This window comes from Condylostylus longicornis, unplaced genomic scaffold (assembly GCF_029603195.1).
Source record: "Condylostylus longicornis isolate FDR11 unplaced genomic scaffold, ASM2960319v2 ptg000048l, whole genome shotgun sequence".
In the NCBI taxonomy this organism is placed as follows: Eukaryota; Metazoa; Arthropoda; class Insecta; order Diptera; family Dolichopodidae; genus Condylostylus; species Condylostylus longicornis.
In genome coordinates, this window is record NW_026578017.1 from 10,150,187 (window position 1) to 10,172,852 (window position 22,666).

General features: G+C 23.4%; 1 pseudogene; it reads left to right on the forward strand.

The window, feature by feature from the left end:
- The first annotated feature begins 4,357 nt into the window (after window positions 1–4,357).
- Window positions 4,358–22,666, forward strand: part of LOC129611215 (uncharacterized) — a 108,483-nt pseudogene continuing 90,174 nt past the window's right edge.

Here is a 22,666-nt window from a genome sequence, read left to right on the forward strand (position 1 = left end):
CAATGGAAAAATTTCCTAAATGCTCATTAGATGACCACAAGGAATTGGAGAGAAAATACAAAAAAAAAAAGAGAATAAAAAAAAAACAAATAAAAAAATAAAGCTCTCCTTTTTTATTTTTATTGGATTTTCCTTTTGATCGAGTCTCGGTTTCTTTTTTTTGTTAATTTTGTGCTTTCTTAAAGTGAGAAGAAATCTTTTCGGGGAGAAACTTAAGGGAATTTAGTTAAATTATGGAAATAAAAATGAAACAAAATTTTTTTACTTAAATAATTTTTTTTATGTTTTCTCTCTTTTTTTTTTGTTTCCGTACTTGTAAAGTAGAACAATTTATGCATGGTATAAAAATAAACACACTAACAACAATATTTTTCCACATATTAAGGGTGTACACGTGTTCGTAAGTTTAATCTATATAAAGCATATATATTCACCTCTATCTAGCATTGTACACTCACGCTTAAGTTAAAGCAATTAATGAATTAATTTAATTTCCTGGGATAGAAATCGCATCGCAGTATTTTACTTAAATTAATTGAATTACCCAAAATTGTTATTAAATAAAAATGTTGTAAAAAAAAAATTATGTCTCCAGTCAGTTTTTATTTTTCGTATTTTATTTATATTTAGAGATTTAACACAAAATTTATTAAATTTAATTTTCACCTTACTTTTGTAATATAATCGAATTTCAGAGGGAATTTTTTTTTCATAAAAAAAATTTATTTGTAATATTAATATATCCTCATATTTTCGATAATATTTCTAATCCTTTTTAATATGCATGTGTGGAAGTACATGTATAGCTATTATTTAAAAATATTAAAGGTGTTTAAAATAATGTTGAATTTGGTAAATTAAAATTTCTTTGAAATTATTTAAATGAAATTCCTAATTAAGCAAAATTTGTATATTTTTGAAGGATCATTTATTATAAGTAAAGGTTTGGTTGAATGAATTAAGAAGTTGAGGCTTCACTAAAAGAAACTGAATCTCGTTAAAATATTCTCAAATAGGAAGAAAAACAATTTTAAATTCGATAATTTCTGATTTTAATTAACGAAGGCGGATTTGAAGCGTGTTAAACATTTACGCACATATCTTTCAGAATTTGCAAAATGAATTTCCATAGATTTATCGCCGAGCTATCACCGATGCCAAATGTATGTATATCGTTACCAAGTTCTTGTTACCATTGAAGCAGTATCCACCTAGAAACCTGGCGTATAGCAATCCGTATACATGATTATTAATTATATGTGATATATTTACTTTGATTATGATATTATACGAAATATGGTGATATGCAAGAAAATTATATTAAAATAAATATAATTATGGTGTAATGAGAACGGAAAATTCATTAAATAAACAGGCGATAAAATTTATTGTTTCATGCCGTATTATTTGGTTATAGTTTATTTATTTTTACAGGTTCCTTTTACTGACTGTATTGCATATATTAAGGGGTTATGTGAATACTTCAAACTTTTTATATTGAATTTCGATGGAAAAGCATTTTCTCAATAAAAGGAAATTGTAAATAAATCTTTCTTTGATAGTATCTGTCATTGTTTAATTATCTGTCGGCTGTCTATATGACGTTTTGATAGTACCCTTCTACGTTTGTATCAAAACTTCAACTGAACCGATTTTGACAAATTATATTATATTTTTCTGATTATTGTGTCTGATTTCAGGGAATTGACGATTTGATAAATTTTTGAAGTCTCGTTTTTGGAATGGCAATTCACCTTATTTTTCGTTGGAATCAATTGTCAGAAAGGTCCACCTGAATTGAATTGAAATTTTCCTTATACGGAAAAATAGTAACTAGTAAATTTTTTTTGAAATATCTGGGCTTAGAAAACAATTTTTTTACCATAGGAAAAATTTAAATTTTTTACCATGTCAAAGAAACTAATTGATGAAATTTCTTGATAATATACAAGTTCTAGTTGTTAACGCAAATTAACAGCTGGAAATCTTGCAGGTTACAAAAAACAAACGTCTATTATGAACCGAATATACATTTTATAATTAAAATAGACATTTTTATTAATAACCAAATCCGCATTAACAAAAGACTACTTGGTATCAGTCGTAGGAGAGGAAATAAAATGTTAAAGACCATTTTCATAATCTTGTGGAACACATTAAAATTGCGGTCGGTAGTGTAATAGTTTAAAAATTGTTGCTGATTTCATTTTGAGTTTTAAGTTTATAAAAACTCTTTTAAATATCTGGAATTTATTGAGTGTTTCTCATACAATTAAAATTTAATATAATTTTTCACAATAAAAATTTGTTTTTGGATTAACAATGTTGAAAACGAAATGCTTTAATGCTCTGTATTATATACATTAGAAATTTTGTTTTTTTTTTTGCTTTTTTGTACAGTTTTCTTACTAATATAAGATAAAATTCAAATGGCGAAAAAAATAAACAATATAAAAAATATTAGACAAACATTAAGACTGATATTAATGTTATTTAACGATAAAGTTTCTAGATTCATTTTCATTCATATTTTCTATTTTTTTTTTCGTTTTCGTATTTTTCATTTATTACCGCACCAACTTTATACACACAATATGTATTATGGTCCATTGGATTTATGGCTGTCAACATTAAAGCTATAATAATGCAAAAATAATGTTTATTGATTTTGACATTTTTTCTATTCCTTCCACAATTAATTCCCTTTTCACCTCCCAAGCCCCAACCATCACCAATATCATATAGTCTAAGAATAAAATAAAGTAAAAAAGAGGTTTATTCCAAAAACTTTTCGAATATCATCAATGTACTTAATAATGTTATTTTTATATTATTATGTAGGAATAAAAAAAAATCCATTATATTCTATAAAGAAATGTGGTTTGGTTCTCATTTAATAATAATAAATATTCTGGTTTTTCTATATACTTGCCCCTCCACCTTCTAAAAAAAACAACCGAGAAAGAGAAATAAATGATTAATTCGTTTTATTATTCTATCATTATGGAGTTTGTTATACGGCATGAAAAAAATAAACAATATTTTCATAAGTTTGAAAATTAATAGCCTGTACAAAAACTTTTGGTAAATTTTTTTTTATTGGTGAGATAAGGCATCCTTATATACCATACAAGAAATTTAATTAGTCTTTAAATGGGAAAAGTTGTTGTACATAATTTTCTTCTTAAACTTAAAACATTTCACTTGTATTTCAACCAATTCTTTTAATAAGAAAATTTATTAGAATTTCTTATTTATATTTGCATTTTGTTGCCATATTTAGCTTATATTCTTTTAGTTTGGGAAATCTATGAGTATCATAAATTAGAAAATCGGGTGGCAAAGGAAAATTTTTTAAATTTTCTAATAGCTATTCTGGTACTCCTAACGCTTTGCATTCGAAGTGCTCACAAGAAAAATTGTATTTTAAATTTCAAATAAATTTCTAAATAATTGTTTGCCAAAGCATGACAAACGAGGAAAGTAATTTTTGGTTAAAAATTTTTTTTGTTTAAAAGGTACTAAGAAGACAAAATTTTTAAAACAAAAATTTCATACACTTTCAGGAATTACTGTTTTATAATTAAAATTGTTCTAAAAATTGATGAATAAAAAAATTTTGAAAATGAAACTTAGAATTTGGAAAAATTTGAGATTTCTTAATGATATTTGGCCAATATAAAAAAAATTTTGCATATGCAAAATTATACCCTATCCTAGTGGATATAGTTTACATAATAAAGTTACTCATCCAAAACTTAAACAGAAAGCCACAATTAGATCCATTTTTCCTTTAAGCGAAATGTATTTAGTGTCGCGTTATTGAATTTCATTGAACAACTTAATTTTTGAATATTGTAATTTTTGATATATTTATGAATTTTACAAAAAAACACACCTATTTAATATTATACTTGTAAAAACATTGCTTATACTCCTCTACTTAACATATAATCAAAAATTTCCTTGAAGTTGGCAATTTTTCATAATATGTTTTAATTACGGCAGAAATATTTCATACAAAATTCCTTTACTTAACAGAAACTTAGCTGTTAGGTCTTAAGCCAGCAGTGTCCCGTTAGGATTCACACATGATTCCTCGGCATTTGCGTGATTTCCCTAAAGCGCTTCCGGTCGTAATTTCTTAAAAGCCCCAAACACACCCTCTATAAAATTTTTTTTTCCACTGTGACTACTCGTGCTGTGACACGAATATATTTCTTATATTAAATAATATATTTCATTAAGATTTTTTTATATTTAATTGCGATGAAAATTAAATTTAAATAATAAAAATTTTTTAAAAAATATTTTCAAAAGTAATTCATTTGGTTATTTTTTTTTTTATTTTGATTACAGAAAGAATTATTCCTACCAAAATCTGAAACAGTTTCTCCACAACACGGCGAACAAAGAAAATTTCCAGCTACTGCGCCTCCCTCAATGAAAACTAAGTGGCTAAAAGCTTTTAAAAGCCTAAAGCCGGCTGGTTCAGCGCAACCGGAAAGGTAATTTTCAAATACAATTTTTTATTTAGATTTTAAATTTTAATTTTTGAAAAAATCAATTTTGATTTTTTTTTAAGTTTCTTCTTTTATTTTTCAAACAAATTTCGTCAATTTTAGACGTTCAAAAATTTTATTACTTCTATTCTATACAAAATGTGAATTAACGCAATTTTCTTTTCTAAAAGAATATACTCGGAATATTTTCATTTCAAATACTCAATACACCATGAACAATTTATTAATAAACAAATTTCAATATACAAAATAAATTTTCATAATTTTATTTATTCTTTATTTTAATCAAAATTTTATTTCTCTTGAAATAATTGAAATTTATTATTTAGACTCTATAACGTCTGTAATTGAATATTAAAGTGAAATGAAATTTTATTTGAAACAAAATTTTAATTTTTAATTCTTGTACAGTATATTCTCTGAAAAAATGATTTTATTTTTAAAAAAAAAACATGAATTATCTCTTAAATTTAAATTAATTACCGAAAAACTATCATTTCATAAAATTTAACTTAATCATATTTTCCAAACCTGAAAAAGAAACACGTCTAAAATTGTGTTGAACAATAAATACATTGCAATTTTATTAAGGACATGAAATACTTACCAATACAATTATAAACTTATATGTATAGGATTATGATCAAACTGTTATATAAAATTTTTATGTTTTGCAAAAGAAATTTTGTTTGTTTCAAATATGTGTTAGAAAGTCTACAAAAATAATTACACACACTTTATGTTATTTAATAAAATGTTAGGTTTAAGTTTGTTCTACGGATTGGTGGTGGAATTTTAATATTTTGTATGATTGTCAAATTAACGTATATATACAAATATAATGTTTTTTTAAATAATAAGTGCTTTAATTTTTAGGTCTAGGTTTAAGTGATTATTATGTCTGCTATAAGCTGTATCTACTATGGCCTCTCATATTCTTGGAAAATGGTTTAATTTTTACTAGCAATTTATTTGTATTTAACCAATTATACTCGTTTAAACCTATTTGAAGACGTGATCTGTGATCCTTTTCTTAAATTTTTTTCAACCCTTTTCTTTTTGTTCATTTTGTTATATCTATAATAATTTCTTCGTTGCTATACGAACAGATCGTATTATAATAAAATAGTTTCCCATTTTAACACTTACCGTAAAAAATAAATATTGAAAATTTATTAAAGGGAATCAGATGTTGTAAATAATGTTAATTTTTCTAGTTTTACGGTATAAAATTTAATAAGAATTCGGGACTGTATAAAATTCTTGATCACTTATTACAAAATTTATTGATAAGTTACTACCAAAGATATTGACAAGGCATTACGAATTGTTAAAATTACCAAAAGTATTTGGCTTTTCAAGGTTACTTCTATTTGGAAACGGAAATAGATTCAATTGCCTTCTATCATTAAATAATTAAGAACTGGAATTTAAAATGATTTGTAGAAATTTTTATTTTCTTTCTGATTAAGAAATTTGTCGTTCTAAACAAGAATAAGTTTTGTTAAAAATTTATCTTTTAACTAGTTCAACAGAAAATTTCTTTAAAAACCTATTTATTATACTTCAATAACAATATTGTACCCTTTTAATAATTATAGCACTGCTTGTTAAGGTACATACATAATACCGTAATTACCCGGGCATTGATTATAGTATGTACTTTGTACAATTGAAGACGTTTGATAATGAATTTAAATTATTAAGAGTTTCATTGACCAGTACAAATAAACCTGAAATAATTTGATCATAAAATTCGTACATTTTCATAAAAATAATTTTGTTATTATTCAAATTTTGCAAGCATACTCATAACTTGATAAAAAAAAATAAATTTTATATTTAAGAATTTTTTTAAAATTCTCAATTCAAAAGTAGAAATATTTAAAAATGAATATTCTCAATTTTTGAATTCAAATTTAATTTTTTCAATAAGTGCATGTCATTTTGAAAGAGAAACGATAAATCTGATCTCGTAATAATGCAAAAAATTCATTGATAATTTCTCAATTTGAAAATTAAACCATATGTAGTTGCATATGTGATGCTGGAATTATATGTGTATCCATCACATATTGTAAATATTCACAATTACAATGTGTTAAGATAAGTATGTGTATATATACGAAAATACAATAAAAGTATTGTGTCCAACAAGTGTGACAAAATAATAATATTCTTGGCATTGCAAAATTTAAATTACAATGTTCTATCACAAGAACACTTTAATTTTTAAGTAAATACAAACAACTTAAAATAGGTATAATCCCTATAGAAATTATATAGCCCTTTTTAGCATATTTTTTCTGAAAAATTTTGAAAAAATTACTGTAATTAATTTTAAATGTTCATTTGTCATTCTAAGTCTCCATTTTGTGATTGCCTTTTTAAAATATGAAGATAAATTTTTATTAATTTTTTTTTTTTTGACAAAACTTAGGAAAACTTTTATTGTCTCTCAAATTATAATTCGCACTAATTTTCTGGAAAAACAAGCAAGTTGCCATGATTGCACTGAAATGTTTTTCAAACTTCTAGATTCGACCAACCAGATTTATGAATGAAATTTGAATTCATGCAAGTAGCATTTTTTCTTGAATTATTTATTTAATATTATAATTTCACCTATTCCACATGATATATGGTACAACAAAATAAAATTATGTTAATTTTTTCAATCCCATGTCTATTTTAAATTCTCTAAGTCCTAAAGCTATTAATAAAATTAGGAAGCAAAGATGTACTTCAAAATTTTATAGCGAAACACAATGTGCTTTCATATAATCAAACGACGGTGTGCGAAATATAAATGCAACTTGAAAGACGCATTTCAATTTTTTCTCGTTGTCTAATTTTGAATCTGCTGTCTGTTAAAACAGCATATACGATTTGATAGCAATTTAAGATCATTGTTATTGTTTCATTTAACAAAATTTTTAAATTATCAAATTTTTGAGTGCCGCTTTGTACCTTGATTATGATTCACTCGGCATAATTTGAGAAAATTTTTCAGTTGTTAGATTTTGTAGTGCATATTTGCCTTTTGATTATGTTTGTAACCTAAAATAAAATGTGCTATTTTACAAACCAAAGGTTCGATTGTAATAATATATTTTTCTTATATACAATTTTATATACAAACATACACATGCATAATAACATATTATCATGTTTTCCTTTGTGGTATCATTGCACACTAATGTGTAAATATGTTTGTATATATATTATTTTATTTGTATTTTAATTTCCCCTAACAAGTTTTATTACAATTTTTAAATTTGCTTGCTTGGAAATAGATTAAAAAACTAAGAAAATAAAAATGAAAAAAGAAAAAGAAAAGTTCAAATAAAAAATGAAAATTTTCTTTTCTGTTCGAAAAATAAATTTTAGAGTATTATCTCGAACTATGTGTCTATATCCTTTTTATATAAACTAAAGAATCAAGTTTCTTATTAAAAACCCATGTACATATGCATATAGGTACTTTGTAAAAGCTAATAAAAAAAGAAGACTTTTTCTTTTATTTTTGCTTTTGTCGTTATTCTTGTTGGTCTTCCTTTCTATTATTTCCTTTTACATACATACACAATATAATAATTTTGTTCTAGTTTTTCATTTTTTATATTTTTATTTTTCTACTTTATTTTTTTTTACTTCGAAAAATGACTATCGCAGCTCAAGATGTGCTTAAGTAGCATTAAATATTAAGAGGATCGATAAGGTGTGAAAACAAGATAAATTTTATGTGAAATAAATTCTTTTTATATGTATGTGCACATAACTACACACAAATATATACAATAAAGAATTTCCACAAAGAAAAGAATAAAAATTTAAGAAAAAACATTAAAATTAAAAAAAGACGAAAAGGAAATTTTATTATCAATAAAAAAAAAATAACAGGAAAAGAAAACGACCATAAGAAAGTAATAAAAAAATTTTCCAAAAGAAAAATTTTTTAAGTGCAAAAAAAAATAAACATTTTTCAAAGATTAAATTTCCAGTTCCAAAAATTTATATAAATAACTGTTCGAATTCGAAGGAAAAACAAGAGTCTTGGAAATTAATGTCCTATTTAATAAGAACATTAAAATCAACATTAATATTGAGGAATAATATTGGGGAAATTTGTTATTGGAATTAATCAATGAAAACATAGAATATAAAAATGGAATTTTTATTGATTAAACTTCAACAGACAAATTTTTTAATCAAGGCAAATTATTCATAGATATGCAAATAGATTTTTTGTTAAATTGGGTTGAACGTCTGTATTTTGACGAACAGGAGAAGCTAATTTAGGAAATTGTATTTGTTTTTTAATTATAATTTATAAGCAAAATACAGGATTGGATTATTAATTTGATCATTTATGTAATTAATAAGTATTTCAAAGATTTCTCTTGAAAAATTATATTTAGATTGTGAAATAAGATGTGCCAAAATAAAATTTGTTACAGTAATAGTTTTTTTATTAAAAAAAAATTAATTTGCAATTAACAAAATATTAAATTTACTTAAAAATTATATGATATTGTGTAAGACTGTTCCTAAATGAAGGCAAATGTTATGATTACAGCAAAATCATTTCGTTAACACTTAATTGATGCCAAAAAAGTCATATATTTTAACAGTGGTCAATTGAACCCACTCAATCTTGAATTCTAAATAAAAGCATTTATTTTGAAATTTTCACAACTAATTTCTGAATTGAATTTTTTAACCCAAGATTTATGAATTAATTTTTAACATAACTCGGTCCAAAAGAATTATGCCTTTTTAAAAGAGCCAAAACACGGACAAAAAAATCCAATTTTTTGGAAATATTAGAGTATTTGTGAAATATCACTTTAAATTGAAAAAATTATGTCGAAAATTAAAATTTTTGCACAGTCTTAAGTAAATGAATTGTTTGAGCTAAGCGCAATTGCGAGTTATAAGCGAATTTTTTAAACTGATTTAAAGCACTTTATGAGTGGTAGTTGCCGTTGTCCTGGAAAATAAACATAACAACTTTTTGCTTTATTTTAGTATAATTTACTTCTACTTCAAGTTCAACTCGAATTAATGCGAATTCTTGACAAAACATTAGGTTGACGATACCGTTGGACACATAAATCATTTTATCACTACAAATTACCGAAGTGCTTTTTGCTCAAAAAAATTTTAGAGTATATTTTGGAAAGTACTGTAAAAATCAAAAACATACGAACAAGTGAACAAGAAGAAAATAGAGATTTTTAATTAAACACGGCGTAGTTGCACTAGAACATGGCATCAATTTAATGTTAAATCTTTATTGTTGTTATTCGAATTTAAGCCCATAATTACAATTGATTAGGTCACCCTTATTCTGTAGCCAAATATTTTTTATAACCCTTTCAAATTGGGACTTAAATATATTTAAATCACAAAAAAAATTTTTCATCATAATGTAATTTTTGTGTTTTTTAATAAATGAGATTACGTAATAAAAAATGCAATTCAAGAATAGTTTTGTGTATGTAAAAAATGTGCAAATCTAAAACGGTACACCCACACAAACAATAATTGTTTTAATTTAATTTATAAAGTTATTCATTTTTTCCAATTTTTTTTCCAGATATCTGAAATATTTTCAGTATTAATTTAAAATTTGATTTATCCATTAAATTTCAAAAATAAAAGCCAACAAGAATAAAAATAGAAAATTGAACATTTTTATTTGAAATAATTTTATTTTAATGTGTTTAAAGAAAAAAAAAACAACAGACAAACAAAGAAAAATTCTTTTAATAAATCAGACACAAACTTAAACAAAAAGTTTTCAAATGAAATTTGGTATGATTTCCTAATATTAAAAAAATTTTCAAATTTTTTTTTGCTCCATGAAACAATGCGATTAAATAATTTGAAAAATTCTAATGGTTGAAATTTCAAAAAAGCTAACGAAAATTCTTATTAAAAAAAAATATTAAGTTTTTTTTGTATTTTCAAAATACTCGAAAATTATAAAATTTAAAATTAAATTTCCACAACTATTTCCGTTACAGAGAAGCAAGCAATTTTTTATACTCTCTTTTCTAATATTATACAAGGATTACCTATATATAAGGATTTTATAATGTTACCTATACAAAAATTATTTAAATTGATTTTTATCAAAATATTTTGTAAACCATATCCAAAAACCAAGAAAACAAAAAACAACAAAAACTCTTTTCAAATTTTTCATCAAACCGTAACCACAAACCTTACGTTACAAATACCTTGTATTATATGTTATATCTGTACTATATATCACCTAATATTCATACAGTCACACTCCTTAATTGAACATATTATGCAAGTAAAATAAAATATATTACTTTTGTTATTGTATATTGTACGTAATATGATCGAAATAATAATTTAATCGAAAATTGAAAAACAATCAATCTTTGGTTATAAAATCGCAATTTTATATAGTGTATACCTATATACATCAAAAAATTACATCATTTGGCTATATTTTCTCTGCGTTTTATAAATTAAAAATTCCAATTCCAAATATTTTACACACCTTTTCAATTGTGCACAAATTCTATTGCATGGTGTAAAGTAATATTCTTCAGAACAAATTTATTTTGTACGTACATATGCATGCATATATATAATTATATACAGTGCGTGCTCAATCAATTTATACAGCCTCTGTCGCGTCAATCCTCTATATGTTCTTATTTACTCTAACATTCTATACATTTACGTAAATTTATTATAAAATAATCACTATAATATACACTCATATAGTTATACATATTAAGTTTCCTGATATTTGCATATTACTTATATTTCAATGAGTTAATCCTTGCATTCAATCCTATCAGAATAAATTTATAAGAAAAATAAAAAGGGAAACTGTTTTATTCTCTTAACACGCAACAAAAATAAAAATTCAATGAATACAATTGGAAAATTCGAATAATCACAGGGTTATTTATAAAACAACAAAGAGAAAAAAAAAAACAAAAATTTTCTTATTTTTTCTCTTGTTTTTCATTCAATTTCTCAAATTTTTGCCATTTTATATGGTAAAATTTCCAATTGATTGTGTAATAAAAAATTTCTCAATTTACAATTGAAAATTTTTTCTTCATATATAATACATACATTCATACATATATGTAGAGAACAGAAGACTATATGAAGTGGCAATAATTTAAATGAAATCATATCCAGATTACATTACACACACATACATTAACATTAAAAGCAACATTATAAACATTATGGGTGTGTGTGTTTAGTTATCACATATATTTCAATATGAATAACCGCGATTACTTTACAATTCATAGACAAATAAGTATGTTGTTCACCTGTTCAACAGAATGTTTGGTTATATCGTCGTCGTCGCAACTTGTTATAATTGTTTTTTTTTTTGCAGGTTTTCACATATTTTTACATGAACATACTTAATCCTGATACGGCCTTGTTACGGCATAACCTTTCCCAATATAAATAAACGCAACCACAAAATGTACATTAGAATAAATTAGCGTATGTATATTTGGATGTGTATCTGTAGTAATGATATAAAAAAAAGATGACGGAATGTTTTTTAACTCCTCATTTTGTTGTTTCCTGTTTTACTTATTTTTTTTTATTTATTTTGCTGTGATTTTGTTGTTCTCTTCTGTTATTTTTCTGTCTGCATTTTAATATAGAAATTTTGTCTATCAAAGTATCAAGGTCGAATGATTTTAGTATTTTGTTTAACAATAAAACGGTAGCATAAATTTTATAAAAGAAACGAGAAAAAAAATAACAATTTTTTTGTTTTATTTAAAAATAAAAAGGAAGTGAAATGAGAACGACGCTCTTTATGTTTATATAGAAGAGTTGTGGGGTTTAAATTTAAAATTATCCAAGTTCAAACAAAGGCCATAAATAAATAGAAAAAACACAAGTACAAGGTCTATATAGATTAAAAGAAGAGCAGTAGATAAAAGATGTAAGAGTACTCGTTTGCATATAAGACACTTGAGTTTTTGAAATAGCTTATAGTATAAGAGCGTCAGTGATTTTCATATAAACTTAACTGTGAAACAAAGTAATTTTAATCCTGGACAAATTGTCTGAAACTGTAATTTTGTATTAAATCTTACTAAGTAATGCTTAATTTAAAATTATTAAGTCGTTTTCTTTTATTTCAAGATTCATTGAATTTATCTATACAATTGCTTTTGAGATTGTAATGCCAAATATTCCACTCATAATTATAATGTATTCGTATAATTTTTTCACTTCCTTATAATACGAATACCATACAAGAAATATTTAAGAGCATAAACATATGGTTTAGAAAATAGTGGATTAGATTCACGTACGTTAGACAAAAACAACATGAATTTTAAAAAAGTACAATTTTTAAAACAATAAAAATTTTTTATAATATTAGTGTACGTTATAATACTATTATTATCGTAAGTTTGAGACTCTTGACAGTACTCATACAATTACAATTCTTAACTTATTTGGAAACTTGAAGCCGTGAAATAGTTAAAGAAAAGATGAATTTATTACTCCCATAAATTATTGATAATACAAAAACAATTTTTGCAGCTATAAAATAATTTCAATCTTCAATCCGAAACCCGATTAAAAAAAAAATTAAAAAAAATGTGCTTATTAGTTTCATATTGCCGTCGGTTTACCATTCCACTTATTCACAGAACCTTCAATTCGTAAACCGTTCAAGAACGACTAACTGAGCTTTTTCTAAAAATTGACTCTGAACTAGAATATATTTTAATGCAAAACCTTTTATCCTTGAACAAAATTTTTACATATCCTTCCATGCTTTATGGTAAGAAACCACAAATCTGCACAAAATGTTTTTTTTCTGAATCTTTTGACGTAATTTTAATTTTAGTAATCCTGATTTTTTGTTCTTAAATCGTAACTGTTTGGAATTAAATTAATTAAGAATTTATATTTATATTTCATACGTCAATGAAACTACTATAAAACAAGTTTTATCGTATTTCTATATAAAAGTAAAAAAAATAACGGTATGTCAAAATAACAGGCTTATTAAGACGTTTAATTGTATACTATTATAAGCAATAGGAACACTCAATGATTGAAGGAAATGTGCTGCTTACAAACTATTTGAATCGAGCCAAAGTTAATTTTCGTTTTTCACTATTGCCTGCTTCCCCCTACACCCTCTCCTTCCGTTCATTTATCCATATTTAATATTGAATAAAATATTCCCATTTTAGTTTTTTTTTTATTTTATTTTTATAAAAGAAATATGGCTTTCGAAATAGATCATTACACATGAAAAAATTTTGCTGGGTTTCTTTATTCTTTGTGTATATACAATCACAATAAAAATAATTTCGATTGAATATTCGTTTACATAATTGGAAAAACCCACCAGTCATTACACATCTGCTCATCAGTGTACTGTTACCATTATTTATTTATTTGTTAGAGAAATTTTTTGATTTTTTTTTTGTTTTGTTTTCATTTTATTTTTGAAATTTTTGCTTAACACCATTGTAAATTCACTCACTCTCTTCACACTTGAATGACGACGAACATTTCTGATTTTAACTCACTTATTTTTCCTTTTTGTGTTGTATTTTTTTTTTCGTCGCTTTAATGTTCCGCTGGAACGGAAATTGAATTGATTTCTATTAATAAAAATTTGTATATCCCGTTCTCTCTAAAAACAAAGGAACAAAATCCAAAAATGGAAATAGAAAAAAAATAAAAACATCACATTTATCGCATGAATGTTTTTCTTTTGTTTTTTTTTTTGGTTTTTCCAAAAAAAATTCTGTTATTGTGTTGAGCAATTTTGTGTTAAACATAACTGTGTACGTAATTTCAGTTGTGTTGTTGTTTTGAGCGAGTAAAAATGGAAAAAAAAATCTTTATTTTGTTTGTTTCAGCTTTATATTTTTTCTTTCTTCTTCTCATTTCTATGATATATTTGGTATCCTTTTTGTTATTATATTACCGTTATTATTCTTATACATACAAGTATAGTAATTTTATTAATTTGATTGCATTGTACACGTCTGTATATACATTTGTCTTATACCAAAGATGTATTAGTGTATGAATGAAATATCTTAAGAATGGAAAACGAAAAATGAAAAGAAAAATTATAGGTTTTGTTGCGTGTCAATGGCATTTTATTATATATGGAAAATATACATGAAGGATGATCATAATGAATCAAAGAAAACTTGGAAAAAAAATGTAATTGATTCTTTATATTCGATTTTACTTCTAATTCTTATCAAATAATTTATCATACGTGCGGGAAAAATTTTCAATATATGTTTTTTAATACAAGACAAAAATCGACGAGGAAAATGAATAAAACCATATTTTATTGTTAGCCATTTAAGAATATTGTGACTGAAGATAAGGTTTCTGAAAAAAGTCAAAATAAAAATAAATCAATATGTTTTGTAATTTCGTATAAATATTGTGTATAGACTTACGCGCAGCTTTGACCATTCTGATTAGTTCAAGTTAACTATATTATGACTGTAAACATAACCACTATATAAAATTTTTATATATTGTATATGTAAAGTGATTCTGCAGTAAAAAATAGATAATAAAATGAAAGTGTGATAAGGGCAAAATAAATTACTTGTGGCCTACGTGACTTTTCATATTTTTATTCTATCATAAGAAGACAAAAAAAAAATTCTTTGTTTCAATTCTACTAAATAAATGAGATTAATTGACCCGATGCTTTTGTTCAACGAAATCCCTTATAGATATTTAAACATTTATTTATAGGAACGCTTGGCATAATTTTTAACTACCATAAATTAAAATTTTATGCTATGAAAGTATAGAAAAAAAATAATTTATTTTAATTTTGTATATTGGACATGAATTACAATAAAACTGTTTAATACAGCCTTGATATTTATTTATTTGATTGCTTGTTCTCAGCACTTTTCCAAAACAAAAAATTGAAAAAATATATTTATTAGATTCACTTCGTCCGTCTGTCCGTGTGTCTCTTTAAAAAACTTCTACATTCTTCAAGATAAAAAACTGAAATTTCTGGAAACTTATTTCCGTGAAAGAAAACTTTCACTTATCTTACCCCACTCTAAAAGTCATAACCTCTTCCGAAACCTAAAAATGTTATTTTTTATTGCAGCGAAACTTTGAGCATTTTTCAAATTCTGCAATGGTGGCTGGCTTTTTCTATTGCGGCATGTCATATTTGAACCTTAAAAGAACAAAATGGTCGTTACAATTTACCGTTATCGAAAATTCATTTTTCAAATTTTCAATATCATTTTTCTTCAAGATCTGAGGTTGTATGAGTCTAAAATTTTGGCATCTTATAGACACTAATAACATTAATTCATTTCGTTAGAAGAAATTTTTTTTCTACCTCCACCTCTTCAATGGTGGAGGAGGATTCTACCTGAAAATGCAAGCTTCAGAAATATAAAAAGTAACGCTAAAATAACGCTAAATGCCTACCATATAAAAAATATTGTTATTCTTTACTCACGCCATTAACCCTTAAATTCGAGCATTATGTTAACGCCTCTTTCAATTTTTGTTTTTGTTTATTTCATTGTATTCAACATTGCTCCTCCTAAATATATGCAATTTTTTTTTCTTAAAAGCATTATTTTCATTTGTTGAAGAGAAAAGCGCTGCAATACAAACCATTGGTTTGACACAACTTTATTTTGGTTTTTTCGAGAATATCTCAAATGCATTGTAAATTAGAAAAGTTTACTTTTCCAATGAAAATTATCTTTTAGATGTCTTTCACAAAATTTTTCATTTAGATTAATACCAAAAATATTTTCACACAATTTTCTCAAGCACCATATTAATTCGTATACAATTTATATAGCAACATTGATTAATAATATTTATTCAAAATATTTTATATTTTGCATAAATAATTAATTATATTGTTTGCAATAATAATGAAAATTAAATAATAAAATCTGATTACGTTATTATTCTGTATAAGAAAATTTCTGTTTACATAAGAATTTCATAAGAAGTGTAGGGTATTCGTTTTATAATCATAGTAAATTGGTAAAGATTAGATAAATTTGTAATTTATATTTCTATGTAAAATTATTTGTAAATATACTTTAGAAATTTTCATATTTAATTATAAATATAACGTACTCTTCAAAAAAGAATATTTCTTTGAAAACAAATTAGATTTTATAGAAAGCATGAACACTAAGTTAACAAATAATGGTCATTGTTAGCTTAAATGCACTTCTGTGCATTTATTTCAACAAAAATTATTTTTAATTCTTTAATAAAATTTTTGGAATGTTAAGGGAATCTATTAAGATTACATTAGTTTTCTTAAGAAGCTATTAAGAATGATATAGTAGTTTTTAACAGTTTCAAATAGTTGGTTTCGTAGACGAACAGAACTCAAATAGTAAAATTTGAGCAAAATTTGATCCATCGTTTTAGAAACTTCAGTTTCCCATCTCTGATATTCCCGAAAAACTTGTTGGTTTATAATCATTTTAATCAGGCAAAGTTGAAATATTTAAAATAAATCTTCTATGATATTTTGTTCATAAATTATTCATTACTTAGTAACCTGATTTCGTTACAGTATACGTGATTTAACCTTGAATTAAAATATTTAGATCCATTCTGTAATATTTTTCATTTCTTTCCAGGATCATAACAACGAATTTACAAATTCTATTTAAGAGTATATAAAACCCCAGCACATTATGTTTAGCACGAGCAGGAGCTCAACTACAAATTTTGTTAAGAAAATCTTTTTATTTTTTCTGAATTATAAAGCAAATTTAATTAACTTCAAACAATAATTATTTTAATATTTATTTTTAATCTGGTTTTTAGTCCGTTTCCTTGTTAATGTAGATTTTTTGTAATTTTCTTAATAATTTAAATTACATGTATAATAAATTATTTTAGTAATTAAACTCAAATTAATATTATTAAATTTTCTATTTTCACATAAAAGTGGTTAAAAGTTCACTTAAGTTTTTCGTTTTCCTTTTGTATGTATTTTACTTTTAATTTAGTACCTACTTTAAAAACTCTATATAAAATTTTTGCAATTAAAAACTTCTTAAAATTTAAGAAAAAAAAAAAAACTTCAAACTTAGGATTTTTAATTCTTTAATAAAATTATTTTTAATATTTTTTTTTGTTTTTCCTCTTTTATATTTTGAAAATTCTTTAAAGTTCCATGTGCATGCTTTATCAGGCATTTTAATATTAAAAAATTCTTCAAAAACTACAGACTGTTTTAAGGATAAAAAAAGAAAAACTCGAATGCCTTTTCAAACAAGATGAAAAAAAAAATATATTTTTAGATTTCTTATTGAAAAAACAAAAATTTGTTCTGATTATGTTTTTTAGGTTACGTATACACTAAAGATTAAACAAAAGTGATTTTAAATTGATATTTATGGTATTTTTCATTATTAAATTAATTTTATTGGAATTATTTTCAATGTTGTTTTTAAAAAAAAATTATTTTATTAAATATATTCTAATGAAAGCTTTGGTTTGTAATGTAGCACATTTCCTTTGAACAGAGAAAATATCATTGTTTAAAATTATTCTCATATTTTGGGTACATTAAATTTATATTAGTATATTAAAAAATATTGCATACCTAAAGGGTGAGAACAATTAGAATAGAAACGTAATTATAATCGCATTAGCTCGATAGTTAATTAACATTTTTGTGATAAAAACGCATATTTTTTGATATAGAAATTAATTGCGTTTATTTTTCCTGTTAGCTTACAGTTTCAGGAAAACGAAAATTCCAATTTCGCCGAATTGTTAAAAAATTAAAGTGCAGCAGCTTTCCACTATTTAAACAATAGAAGCCAGAAGAAAAAATTTTTGGAAATTTCTGAGTTCATAACTTTTAGAGTAGAAGAAGTCGGTAAAAATTTTTTTCTATAAGAAAATTTATAATTCTATATATTTGTCAAAAAGATTTATTTATCGATGTATGCTCGTACAAGCGGATAAATATTCTATTTTGAAGGCATACGAATGGAAAGGTGTACAAAAGAACGGTCGAACGGTATGAGAAAAAAAAACTATTTTTTTTTCTTAATTTTGTTAGATACTATACAATTAACTATCAAAACTCTAGCTAGTCTTTACAGTTAATAGCTATATGATATTTTGAAGTTCAAAATAGCTACTAAAACAAAATATTTATAATTAGAACTTGAACAAATTTTAATAATAAATTTTTTTCCTTTGTATTTCTCAATGTACTCAATGAGATTTCAATTGTATATTTACTTTGTTTTTTTAAAGAGAAATAAAAATATTGTAATAATTATAAAAATAAGATACAAGAGACAATTTGAATATTTTCTCAAGGACAAAATAGTTATACTTATGATTTTCGTTTTGTGTCACTCTTCTTTCTTCATCGTTCTTGTTATATACGTTTCTTTTTACTCTACAGTCTTTGATTAGTATTCAAATTATTGATATTTTCAGCTTATTATTTTAAGGATAAAAACCAAAGTATAGTAATTTAATTGGATAACTTTACCTTTTTAAGAGTCGAAATCTTTAAAATAATTATAATTCTTAAGAACTTTAACAGCATATCGCATTATTATTAAGTAGGTTTATTGTAATTTAAAAATTTATTATTAACGTATATTATGATAATTATACAAAAAATTTTCAAAATAAAATTCCACCACTTTGAGAGAGAGAGACAGAGTCACATTGAATATCTAAAACATCATAAAAATCATATTTAAATTTTGTTTTTTTTTTTTTTAATTTACATTGTGTTTCAATTATTTAAGATAATTTTAAGATTTAATTATTATTAATTATTTAATATTACAAAAAAAAAAAATTTATAATTATATTAATTTTAATCATATTGTTAAAAACAAATTACTTATTAATTTAAAAAAAAAATAACGAAAAAACAAATTTTCTCATTATACAACAACAAAAACAAAAAAAAAATTATCAAACAAAAGAAAATTTTCTAAATTAAAAATATCATTTCTTTGGATGCCTATTTTATTCCCCCATACCAAATCATAATACAGAAGTTCAAATCTTAACATGTATCACGCAGTTTCAACAGTTTTAACTTTAAGGTAAAAAAAATTTCAAAAAAAAAAAAAAAATTCTTAAATGAATTTAAAATAGGAAAAAAAAATTAAATTAAATTTCATTATTTATTTTAATTATTAATGTGTGTATCAATGTTTCTCATTTTTAAAATATCTAATATACATAATAACGTTATATCTGTATATAAATATTTGTTAATATTATAATTGTTGTTTACATAATATTATTATATATGTGTCTGTTTGTAAGTTTTAATAGATAGTTTATTATTAATTATAATTAATTACAAAATAATACTCAATTACGAGCAAAAATTTGTGATACAGAATATCATATACTTTTAGTATAACATATACATATATACGATATACATATACGTTTATAGAACTTTGTATGTAATTACTATAAAATTTATTTCAAAGTAGATTTTGTATATTGTACGTAATTTTTCTTTTTTATAAATATTATGTAATTTAAAATGATATTCATAAAAATTTTTGGTTGTTTTGTATATACAAATATAAATATAGATTTATGCAATATGTACACATTTGAGTATATTATAAAAAACATAATGTTTTATACAACCGAACTATCATATAGTAATAGAGAATTAAAGTTTTAAAGCGATATTATATAATATAATTCAATTTTAGGGTTGGATCTCTGATACTAGCAAAATAATGTTAGAACTAACGCGGTTCAACAATTGTTCTTTATGAATTTTTAGAATAAAGTTTAATTATTTTACTAAAATTTTTCCTAAATCTCAAATTTAAAGAAAACTGCATGTAACTATTTAACCATGTGTTAAATGATTAAACTATTTGAATGCTAAATATAATCATTAATAAGAGTAGATATTTATAGCAAGCTGTCTTCTACTAAATTAAAGAAGTTCCACTTAAATATCATTCACGAATATATGAAATTTCAAATAAAATTCATGTGATCTATTTACAATATAATATTATACCGGTTCTGTCGTCTATCAATTCGAAAGAGTTAATACATGAATTATATTAATTAAAGAACCAGAAAAAAAAATTATTTCCATTAGAATTGTTGTGATTTTTATAATTAAACGGGTTGAACTATTATTGTATATGAATTTATGAATGCGATCACATTGGCACAACTAGAGCCTGCTAGATTGAGTGTAATCAGTTCGTTGCAATAAATTTGTACCTTAATATATTTAATACCTATAGAGTCTATTCTACACTATACCAAAATTTAAAATAAACACGAAATTACAAACTAATTTATACATTAAGAGTTTTAATTGTAATGGTATATATGTATATATTGTATATTTAAGTATGTATATAATAAATTTCGGAAGTATGTGTATTATGTATATTGTGTCTATTATTTTGTATATTATTCATAGTCACACGCTATAATTATTTAAATTATGTATATGAATTTTTACATGAAATCATGATGATGGCAATAATGGGAATGGAAAATTTTTTTATTTTTGTAAGATTCTATAAATATTATATAAATGGTCACATATGTAAGTTGTGGAATTTAAAAATTTCATTCTTCAGTATTTTATTTGACTTGTCATTATTGACAATAATTATTGTATCCAAATTAAATTGCTTAAAATTTATTTGAAATTTCTAATAAATCAACTTTATCTACTATATTTTATTATTCATCATTTAAAAGAATATTTAAAATTTTCTACTTACCTCCAATTCTACCAAATTGGTTTTATTGAAGATATTTTTTCCTTGAAATCTGTTTGAGATTACTGCTCACATTTAAGAAACAGAAAAACCAGTTACTATATTAAGATATGTTCGACAAATGTACTAAGCTTACTTAAATCATTCATTTAAGGAATTTATTTATTTTACATTTTATTTTTTTCTATTTATTACTCGTATGTGACCGAAAATTTTAAATAACAAACCGAATCTCATCGAAATTCATCATCTCATCGATGGGCTTCTTAAATAAAATTAAAATTCCAATTCGATTGATCGGAATTCTAAAATTATTTTAATTCAAATATTTATAGTCTGTTACTATGAATATATGTATGTAATAAGAATGCATTTCTGGCTCTTTATATTTTTAGTTTCATAATATTTTATAGATGTTTTTTTTTTATATAAATGTTTAAAATGTGACATGATTCATATTTGACTTTAGAAACTTTCTATATTTTTCTATAATTGTGTATAGTCTATTTATTTCTATATAAATTTAATAAAAATTTTCTTTCATTTTATCAATTACATACATATATTATATAAAATATATGTATACAATTACATACTATTTTATTGCTATAAAAATTTTCTCACATATTTACACATAACTACCTATATACTTCTGTTATTCTACATAAAAATTATTTTAATATAGTTTTGAAAATATTTTCTTTATTTAACTTAGTATTGTAAATAGAATTAAAAAAACAAAATTATAAATGAAAATAAAATAATTACAAAAAAAAACAGACAGAAAAAGGTAAGGATTTAATAGGATTTAAATCGTATAAAAATTTCTAATAATTTAATAATTTATTAAATATAACCTACATTTAATTTTAATTAAAAAAAATCAATAATATTTAAATTGGAAATTATAGATTTTGCAAGTGTATATTAGATAATAAATATTGAATTAATATTAAAAGTGAAACTAAAATTAAATATTCTCCTTATCGTAAGGATATTTACTTAGATTTCATAAACTTTTTATTTATTAGAACACACAATTATAATTTTACAGTATATAGCTTACACAAACGTATTGAAATTGTTAGAGAAAATTTACACTATATTTACAAATTATCCAGGACAATTTTATAATTGAGCAATAATTATAACATAATATTTAGTTTCCGCTTTAGTAAAATTTTAAAATGCTTTAATTAAATATTTATTTATAGTAAATATTTAGCTATAATATTACAATTCATAGGAAAGCAATATAATATTAATTACAAAAGTAATTTAAGATGAAGTTGCCATATTACATAATTGCGTGTTGGTTGTAAC